This window comes from Oryx dammah, unplaced genomic scaffold (genome assembly GCF_014754425.2).
Source record: "Oryx dammah isolate SB20612 unplaced genomic scaffold, SCBI_Odam_1.1 HiC_scaffold_28, whole genome shotgun sequence".
Taxonomy (NCBI): domain Eukaryota; kingdom Metazoa; phylum Chordata; class Mammalia; order Artiodactyla; family Bovidae; genus Oryx; species Oryx dammah.
This window is the reverse complement of record NW_024070212.1, coordinates 11,686,409-11,696,991: the sequence shown is the minus strand read 5'-3', so window position 1 is coordinate 11,696,991 and position 10,583 is coordinate 11,686,409.

Genomic DNA, 10,583 nt, shown 5'->3' with positions numbered 1-10,583 from the left:
CACATCTTCTCAGCCCAGTATTTTTCCCCCAGCCATTGCTAAGATGACGACTGGTTAGAGGACCTAACATCATCTGCACTGTCTATCTTCTGCATTTTTACACTAAGGCTTTTCTTATGATGTGGTTGGGACATCTGTGAGCAGCTGCTTATCATGTTTGGATGCTCAGAACTGCAAGTGTGGGGGAATGAAAGCTCCTTGGTACACAGGGGAACATGGTTCTTCGGGGACATGAGTCAGGTCATGGATATGTGCTACCCTTGTAGCCCTCAGGCTTACAGCACTGAGCCACAGTCTGTGGAATTCCTCAGAGGCTTCCAGTGGGATCAGATCCTAGTTTTCCAGAGTGGTGGCCACTCTGGTAATATACCATTGTTTGGACTTTCTCTCCTGTTGTACTTGCCAAGTCTCCCACTCCTAATACCTGGTATCACGTCCCTAAGTAAAGTCTTACCTATAAGGCTTCCTTTGTCATTGCAATGTCTTTTGACTTTTTCACCTTTCCTATTTTAGATCTGCTTTTTGGAAGGAACTTAAACACAACCCTTAGCCCTGATAAAGAATATTTTCAGCCCCTCATGGCTCCACTTGCAGTCAAGATCTTTTCAAAATAACAAATATTCTGATCTCTATGTCCAGAGTTTAATTTTGATTCTGTTTTTGAACTTCATGTTACTAGAATCATACAGTAAGACCTATTTGTGTCTGCCTTCTATCATTCAACAATTTTTTTGTGAGGTTTATTCATGATGTGACATTCAGCAGTAACATTATTTTGTATTGCTATATATTATACTGTTTTAAAGTCTATTTTATCTGATATGAGTATTGCTGCTCCTGCTTTCTTTTGCTCTCTATTTGCATGGAATATCTTTTTACAGTCCTTCACTTTCAGTCTGTATGTGTCCCTTGTTTTGAGGTGGGTGTCTTGTAGACAACATATATAGGGGTCTTGGTTTTGTATCCATTCAGCCAGTCTATATCTTTTGGTTTGGGCATTCAACCCATTTATGTTTAAGGTAATTATTCATAAGTATGATCCCATTGCCATTTACCTTATTGTTTTGGGTTTGAGTTTATACACCCTTTTTGTGTTTCCTGTCTAGAGAAGATCCTTTAGCATTTGTTGGAGAGTGGGTTTGGTGGTGCTGAATTCTCCCAGCTTTTGTTTGTCTGTAAAGCTTTTGATTTCTCCTTCATATTTGAATGAGATCCTTGCTGAGTACAGTAATCTGGGCTGAAGGTTATTTTCTTTCATCACTTTAAGTATGTCCTGCCATTCCTTCCTGGCATGAAGAGTTTCTATTGGAAGATCAGCTGTTATCCTTATGGGAATCCCCTTGTGTGTTATTTGTTGTTGTTGCTGCTTTTAATGTTTGTTCTTTGCATTTGATCTTTGTTAATTTGATTAATATGTGTCTTGGGCCCAATGCAGGGTTCCAAAGAATAGCAAGGAGAGATACGAAAGCCTTCCTCAGAGATCAGTGCAAAGAAATAGAGGGAAACAACAGAATGGGAAAGACTAGAGATCTCTTCAAGAAAATTAGAGATACCAAGGGAACATTTCATGCAAGGATGGGATAGATAAAGGACAGAAATGGTATGGACCTAACAGAAACAGAAGATATTAAGAAGAGGTAGCAAGAATACACAGAAGAACTGTACAAAAAAAGATCTTCATGACCAAGATAATCATGATGGTGTGATCACACACTTAGAGCCAGACATCCTGGAATGTGAAGTCAAGTGGGCCTTAGAAAGCATCACTACGAGTAAAGCTAGTGGAGGTGACGGAATTCCAGTTGAGCTATTTCAAATCATGGAAGATGATGCTGTGAAAATGCTGCACTCAATATGCCAGCAAATTTGGAAAACTCAGCAATGGCCACAGGACTGGAAAAGGTCAGTTTTCATTCCAATCCCAAAGAAAGGCAATGCCAAAGAATGCTCAAACTACTGCACAATTGCACTCATCTCACACACTAGTAAAATAATGCTCAAAATTCTCCAAGCCAGGCTTCAGCAATACGTGAACCATGAACTTCCAGATGTTCAAGCTGGTTTAAGAAAAGGCAGAGGAACCAGAGATCAAATCGCCAACATCCACTGGATCACGGAGAAAGCAAGAGAGTTCCAGAAAAACATCTATTTCTGCTTTATTGACTATGTCAAAACCTTTGACTGTGTGGATCACAATAAACTGGAAAATTCTGAAAGAGATGGGAATACCAGACCACCTGACCTGCCTCTTGAGAAACCTATATGCAGGTCAGGAAGTAACGGTTAGAACTGGACATGGAACAACAGACTGGTTCCAAATAGGAAAAGGAGTATATCAAGGCTGTATATTGTCACCCTGATTATATAACTTCTATGCAGAGTACATTATGAGAAACACTGGGCAGGAAAAAGCACAAGCTGGAATCAAGATTGCCAGGAGAAATATCAATTACCTCAGATATGCAGATGACACCACCCTTATGGCAGAAAGTGAAGAGGAACTCAAAAGCCTCTTGATGAAAGTGAAAGAGGAGAGTGAAAAAGTTGGCTTAAAGCTCAACATTCAGAAAATGAAGATCATGGCATCTGGTCCCATCACTTCATGGGAAATAGATGGGGAAACAGTGGAAACAGTGTCAGACTTTATTTTTTGGGGGGGGGGGCTCCAAAATCACTGCAGATGGTGACTGCAGCCATGAAACTAAAAGACGCTTACTCCTTGGAAGGAAAGTTATGACCAACCTAGATAGCATATTCAAAAGCAGAGACATTACTTTGCCAACAAAGGTCCGTCTAGTCAAGGCTATGGTTTTTCCAGTGGTCGTGTATGGATGTGAAAGTTGGACTGTGAAGAAAGCTGAGTCCCAAAGAATTGATGCTTTTGAGCTGTGGTGTTGGAGAAGACTCTTGAGAGTCCCTTGGACTGCAAGGAGATCCATTTTAAAGGAGATCAGTCCTGCATGTTCATTGGAAGGATGGATGTTAAAGCTGAAACTCCAATACTTTGGCCACCTCATGCGAAGAGTTGACTCATTGGAAAAGACTCTGATGCTGGGAGGATTGGGGGCAGGAGGAAAAGGGGATGACAGAGGATGAGATGGCTGGATGGCATCACCGACTCGATGGACATGAGTTTGGGTGAACTCTGGGAGTTGGTGATGGACAGGGAGGCTTGGCATGCTGCAATTCATGAGGTTGCAAAGAGTCAGACACGACTGAGTGACTGAACTAAATTGAACTGTGGTGTTTTACCTTGGATTTTTCCTATTTGGGACTCTTTGTGTTTCTTGGACTTGGGTGATTATTTCCTTCCCCATTTAGGGAAGTGTTCAACTATTATCTCCTCAAGTATTTTCTCATGGTCTTTCTTTTTGTCTTCTTCTGGGACTCCTATGATTTGAATGTTGGGGCATTTAACATTGTCCTGGAGGTCTCTGAGATTGTCCTCATTTCTTTTAATTAGTTTTTCTTTTTTCTCCCTGATTCCTTTATTTCTACCATTCTATCTTCTACCTCACTAATTCTGTCTTCTGCCTCCGTTATTCTATTTGTTCCCTCCAGAGTGTTTTTGATCTCATTTATTGCATTATTCATTATATATTGACTCTTTTTTATTTCTTCTAGGTCCTTGTTAAACCTTTCTTGCATCTTTTCAGTCCTTGTCTCCAGGCTATTTATCTGTAATTCCATTTTGATTTCAAGATTTTGGATCATTTTCACTATCATTATTCAAATTCTTTATCAGGTAGATTCCCTATCTCTTCCTCTTTTGTTTGTTTTGGTGGGCATTTTTCCTGTTCCTTTACCTGCTGGGTATTCCTCTGTCTCTTCATCTTGTTGTTATTGCTGTGTTTGGGGTGGCCTTTCTGTATCCTGGCAGTTCGTGGAGTTCACTTTATTGTGGAGTTTCCTTGCTGTGGGTGGGGTTGTACAGATGGCTTGTCAAGGTTTCCTGGTTAGGGAAGCTTGTGTTGGTATTCTGGTGGATGGAGCTGGATTTCTTCTCTCTGGAGTGCAATGAAGAGTCCAGTAATGAGTTATGAGATGTCAGTGGGTTTGGAGTGACTTTGGGCAGCCTGTATATTGAAGCTCAGGGCTGTGTTTATGTGTTGCAGCAGAATTTGCATGGTATGTCTTGCTCTGGAACTTGTTGGCCCTTGGGTGGTGCTTGGTTTCAGTGTAGGTATGGAGATGTTTGATGAGCTCCTGTCAATTAATGTTCCCTGGAGTCAGGAGTTCTCTGGTTTTCTCAGGATTTGGGCTTAAGCCTCCTGCTTCTCATTTTCAGTCTTATTTATACAGTAGCCTCAAGACTTCTCCATCTATACAGCACCATTGATAGAACATCTAGGGTAATGATGAAAAGTTTCTCCACAGTGAGGGACACCCAGAGAGGTTCACAGAATTACATGGAGAAGAGAAAAGGGAGGAGGGAGATAGAGGTGACTAGGATGAGATGAGGTAGAATCAAAAGAGGAGAGAGCAAGCTAGCCAGTAATCACTTCCTTATGTGAGCTCCACAGTCTGAACCGCTCAGAGATGTTCATGGAGTTACACAGAGAAGAGAAGAGTGAGTAAGGAGACAGAGGTGGCCAGGAGGATAAAGGGGGGAATCAATAGGAGAAAGACAGATCCAGCCAGTAATCAGTTCCCTAAGTGTTCTCCACTGTTTGGAACACACAAAGAGATTCACAGAGTTGGGTAGAGAAGAGAAGGGGAAGGGAGGAGATAGAGGCGACCTGGTGGAGAAAAAGGAGAGTCCAAAGGGGGAGAGAGCAGTCAAGCCAGTAATCTCGCTCCCAAGTAAAAATGGGTACTGAAGATTGGGTTCTTAAAGGTACAAAATTGATAACCAATACCAAAAAGCAAAGATTAAAAATCTAGAGTAGAGGTTGGATTTTTAAAAATACAATATTAAAGAAAAAAGTCACAAATATATATATATATATACATACATATGTATATGAAGTTTGGAGAAGGAAGTGGCAACCCACTCCAGTATTCTTGCCTGGAAAATCCCATGAACAGAGAAGCCTGGTAGGCTATGCCCATGGGGTTGCAAAGAGTCGGTCAGGACTGATCGACTTCACTTTCACTTTTGCTTTAAAAAATAGGGTCTCTCTCCCTTTCTTTCTCTTTTTTTTTTCAAAGTAATAGTAGGTTATAAAAATGAAAATTAAGGAGTAATAGAAGACTTAAAAATAAAAAAAATAAAAAAAAAAGAATGATAGTAAAAATAGTAAAACTGTCTAGGACTTTCTCTGGTGTTGTTGTGGGCAGTGTGGGGTCAGTTCATTTTTCAGATAGTTCTTTGATCTGGCTTATATTTCTCAAGATCTATAGGCCCCTTACTATGTAATCGGTACTAACTACAGGGTTTTAATCTATTGCACCTGTCACTTCCAAGGAGGTTCCCTCTGGTTTAGCTTCTTCTGTTTGCTGGTCTCTTCAGTATCTAATTTCCATCCTGACACAAGGGGGCAGTGGTGGACACCGTTTTAGGCTCACTTGTTCAGTCATGCTGTGGGGAGGGAGGGACGCTGCAAACAAATAACATTGGCACATGCTCCTAGTGTCTCAGCTACACTGAGTTTGCCCCTGCTCATGGCGTGTGTGCTTTCCCTGTCTACACTGCTTAGGCTGTAGGTTGCTCTGCTGGTAACTGTCTGAGGCTGGCCCTGGGTTGTATGCACTTTCCAGGTCTAAGCCACTCAGGTTCAGGTACTTGGGTAGTCCTCAGAGGCGCAGAGTCGGTAGGGCCTGCGTTTTGTGCCCTTCCCAGGTCCGAGCAGCTAAGGTGACCAGGTGTTTGGCGAGTGCGACAGCTGCAACTTATCGCCTCCCTCATCCCTGCTGCTTGGTTTTCTGGGTGTACAACTGGCACACCTTCTCAGGTGGATGTTGACCATCCAGAATCCCAAGAAGTCTTAGTTAGCAATAAAGCCTGCTTGCAGTTTGGTAGATAATGCCTCTCTGGGGCCGCGATTGCCCCCTTCCAGCTCTGGCTGCCTATCACCGGAGGGGGATGATATGCAGCCGGCTAGCTCTGCTCAGTCCTTTGTTCTGTGAGTGGGCCTGGCGGTGTCTTAGGTTAGGGCTTTTCACGTGGTAGCTATCCCACAGTCTGGTTTGCTAGCCCAAGTTAGTTCCCTCAATTGCCCTCGGGGCATTCAGGCCCAGTCCTTACTCTAAGCAATGCAGCCTGTGCCTCCCTGCCCAGCCCCCGCTTGCTCATGGTGGATGCAGGTGTCTGTGCTGCTTCTCTGCTGGGGGAGTTACCGTTGGACACGTAATCTGTGGGTTTTAATTATTTATTTATTTTTCCTCCTGGCTATGTTGCCCTCTGTGGTTCCAAGGCTCGCCATAGACTCGGCAGTGAGAGTGTTTCTTGGTGTTTGGAAACTTCTCTCTTTTTCAAGACTCCATCCCTACCTCTTTTGTCTCTTTTTTTGTCTTTTATATTTTTTCCTACCTCCTTTCAAAGACAATGGGCTGCTTTGCTGGGTGCCTGATGTCCTCTGCCGGCATTCAGAAGTTGTTTTGTGGAATTTACTCAGCGTTCAAATGTTCTTTTGATGAATTTGTGGGGGAGAAAGTGGTCTCCCCGTCCTATTCCTCCTCCATCTTAGGACCGCCCCCCTAACATTATTTTTGTGAGATTTATTCATGTTGTTACATGTAGTAATTTATTGTTTTTCATTGCTATGTAGTATTTCATCGTGTGAATATACCACAATCTATCTGTTCTATTCTAGATAAACATTTGAATTATGTCTAGATTTTAGCTATATTGAATAATGCTGCTCTGAACACTTTTTTGCACATCTTTTGTGAACATAAACACTCATTTCTCTTGGGAATATACATATAAATGAAATTGCTGGTTCACAGGTTATATACACTTTTCATATTTAATAAATACTGAGAAGCAGATTTTCATAGTGTTTATACCAATCTACCTTCCATCTTATTAGCATCCTGAATCATACTGATATATTAACATTTTTAATTTTAACCTTCTGATGGATGTGTAGTGCATCCAATTGTTATTTTGTTTCATTTCTCCCTGTTGACTAATGGTACTTAACATCTTTTCATATTGCTATTAACCATTTGGATACACTCTTTTGTGGAGTACCAGTTTAAGGTTTTAGCTGTGTGTGTGTGTGGTGAGGAAGAGACCACACGACCATTTTTTCCTACCATACTAAAAAACAATTCAGTATTTAACTTACTGAATTGAAGTTCTTTATGTTTTTTATACTAGTCTTTTGTTTGATATGGATTGTGAGCATATCTACCAGTCTCTGGATACTTTCACTGTCTTCAAGTTGCATTTTGATGAAAAGTATTCCTTATTAATGGATTGCAGTTCATTGATATCTTTATTTATGATTATTTTATTCTACTCTTGTAAATTATTTACCCAAACCTGGTGGTCATGCTGAAATAGTCTCAGTCTCTGGTTCTCAAACTTGAGTGGACATCAGAATCATCTAGAAGCACTTTTAAAGTGCATATTGTTGAGACAAACCTCCGGAGTTTTTAATTCTTTAGGTCAGGGAAAAGGTTTAAGAACTTAATTTCTCATGACTTCCAGATGATGCTGATTCCGTTCATCTGGGAATCCCACCTTGCAAAGCACTTTACTACTTTATCTTTGAGAAGCTTAATTACTTTACCTTTTATGTTTATATCTACACTATACCTGGGACTTCTCAGGTGGTGCTCAGTTCAGTTCAGTTGCTCAGTCATGTCCGATTCTTTGCTGCCCCATGGACTGCAGCACACCATGCTTTTCTGTTCATCACTAACTCCTGTAGCTTGCTCAAATTCAGGTCCATCCAATCGGTGATGCCATCCAACCATCTCATCCTCTGTCATCCCCTTCTCCTCCTGCCTTCAATCTTTCTAGCATTTGGGTCTTTCCCAATGAGTCAGTTCTTCACATCAGATGGCCAAAGTATTGGAAGTCAGCTTCAGCATCAGTCCTTCCAATGAATATTCAGTGCTGATATCCTTTACAATTGACTGGTTTTATCTCCTTGCAGTTCAAGAAACTCTTAAGGGTGTCCTCCAACACCACAGGTCAAAAGCATCAATTCTTCAGGGCTCAGCTTTCTTTATGGTCCAACACTCACACTCATCCATGACTACTGGAAAACCATAGCTTTGATTAGACAGACCAGTCAAAGCTAGTAGTAGTGCTAGAGGTGAAGAATCTGCCTGCCAATGGAGGAGACACAAGAGATGTGGGTTTGATCTCTGGGCTGAGACGATCCCCTGGAGTAGGAAATGGCACCCACTCCAGTATTCTTGCCTGGAAATTTGCATGGGCAGAGGAGCCTGGTAGGCTACAGTCCATGGGGCCACAGAGAGTTGGGCAAGACTGAGCACACAATACAATATACTTAAACTTGGTTTTTGTGTGTGGTGTGACATGGAGGTAAAATTGCATTTTTCAGTGTTAGTTATTGATTAATAACACTGATATGAAGTATTAATTATGGTGTAATTTAAGTGTCCCTATGTATATATTGTTCTGTTATGAAGTCATGTCTGACTCTGCAGCCCCTTGGAACCCATCTGTATATACATAGGTCTGTCTTTGGATCCCTTATTCTGATCCTTTCTTCTATAAGTCTATCCTTATGTCAATGCAATGTAGTAATCTTAATTACTCTATGTTTATTATAAACCTTGATAACCAATAGAGTAACTCTTTCTACTTTCTACATTTCAAAAAGGAAATGTATTGTTTTCCTTTATGTTTAATGAAGAAAAGTCAGAAAAAGAAAATTCAGAATTATTTCTACAATTTAGAAAGCAGAAATGTCTATTTAAATGTAAATACTGGGGTAACAATATTAATAAGAAACAATACAGAGTTATAGACATTTTGGAAGTTACAGGTTACTTTCTTAAGCCATACCAACAGTCTCTGAAGTCTGGATATCTATAAGACACTTCTGTTAAACACACACACACACACACACACACACACACACACACACACACACATTTGAAAGTCAATAAGAAGTAAAGTGAAGAAGATTTTGAAAGTGAATGTATCCAGTGTTACGAGCTGAATCGTGTCTTCCTAAAATTCATATATTTAAGCCCTAATGCCTAGTGTCTCGTAATGCAGCTGTACTTGGAGACAGGGCCTTTTAAGAAGGTAACTAAATGAAGATGAGGCTATTAGGGAGGTCCCTAATCTAATCTGAATGGTATCTTTACAAGAAGAGAACATTTGCACATACCCAATCAAAAGGGATGTGCATGCACAGAGAAAAGACGGTGTGAAGACACTGATGTGAGAAGATGGCCATCTATAAGCTGAAGAGAGAGACCTTCTGACAACTTGATCTTGGACTTCTGGCTTCTAGATCAGTGAGAAAGAAATTTTTGTTGTTTGAGTCACCCAGTCTGTGGTAACTGTATCGCAACACTAGCAAACTAATACATGCAGTGTTGGCAAACTTTTCTTCTAGATGATTAGTCATGAGGCAAAGTAGACAAGTAAACAAGCACATAAGCTTTGTAGAATAATAGTTAAAAACTTAGAATTTTCAGAACATGTTAAAATCAACATTGTCTTAAAACAGTTTTTATAGAGGATGTTCTTAAGGAGAATTCTGAGTAAGCATAGAGCAAAAAACATTTTCACCTACTATCCATCTGATCATGAAAGAGTTAGTCACTCAGTAGTGTCTGACTCTTTGTGACCCCATGGACAGTAGCCCAGCATGCTCTTCAGTCTATGGAATTTTCCAGGCAAGAATACTAGAGTAGGGTGCCATTCCATTCTCCAGGGGGTCTTCCCAACCGAGAGATTGAACCTGGGTCTCTTGCACTGCAGGCAAATTCTTTACTATCTGAGCCACCAGGTAAGTCCCCTATTTGATTATAAGTGTCCTCAAAAATAAAATGGAAAAAAAGAATATTAAATGCAGTTGGTATAAGAATAGGCACCTAATAAATGTGTTAACTATTATCCATGTTACCTAGTGATTGCTGAAACAAGTAAAATCCAGTAAGCAAAATGGCCAAGAAAATGTTCTCTGACTGTCCAAGGTTCTCATCAGTTTCTTGCAGAGAAGTTAGAAGTTGATATCTAACATGCCAGGTGTTATACACAGTGCTCATTATGTAGGTTCAGTCTCAAATATCTTCATATCTTCATCAGTTTCCAAATTAAAAGCCACTTGAAATATTCTCATGGATGTACAATCTCACTGTTCCTTCTTGATTATTGTAGTCAGTATTTGGGGCTCTGAATGAACAAGACCATGTAAACAGCACAAATATAGATAAAATGACTTAATGAGGACTTAATGAGGCTCATTGCATCTCTGCACTTTCTCTCACAAGGGAAATACTCTCTACATTTATGGTTGGTTCACCCGTTTCTTTCTCTAGAGCTTCTGTATTCTCCCATTTCTCATCTTAGTGTTTAGCATGTCCTTTGGTGTTTATTAAATCCTGATTGAATTAAGACATATGGAAATCTAAAGGAAAGAACTTTGGTTTAAATTGATTTATATTCTAAGCTGCCTACAATTCTGTGTTGCTTTCTTCAC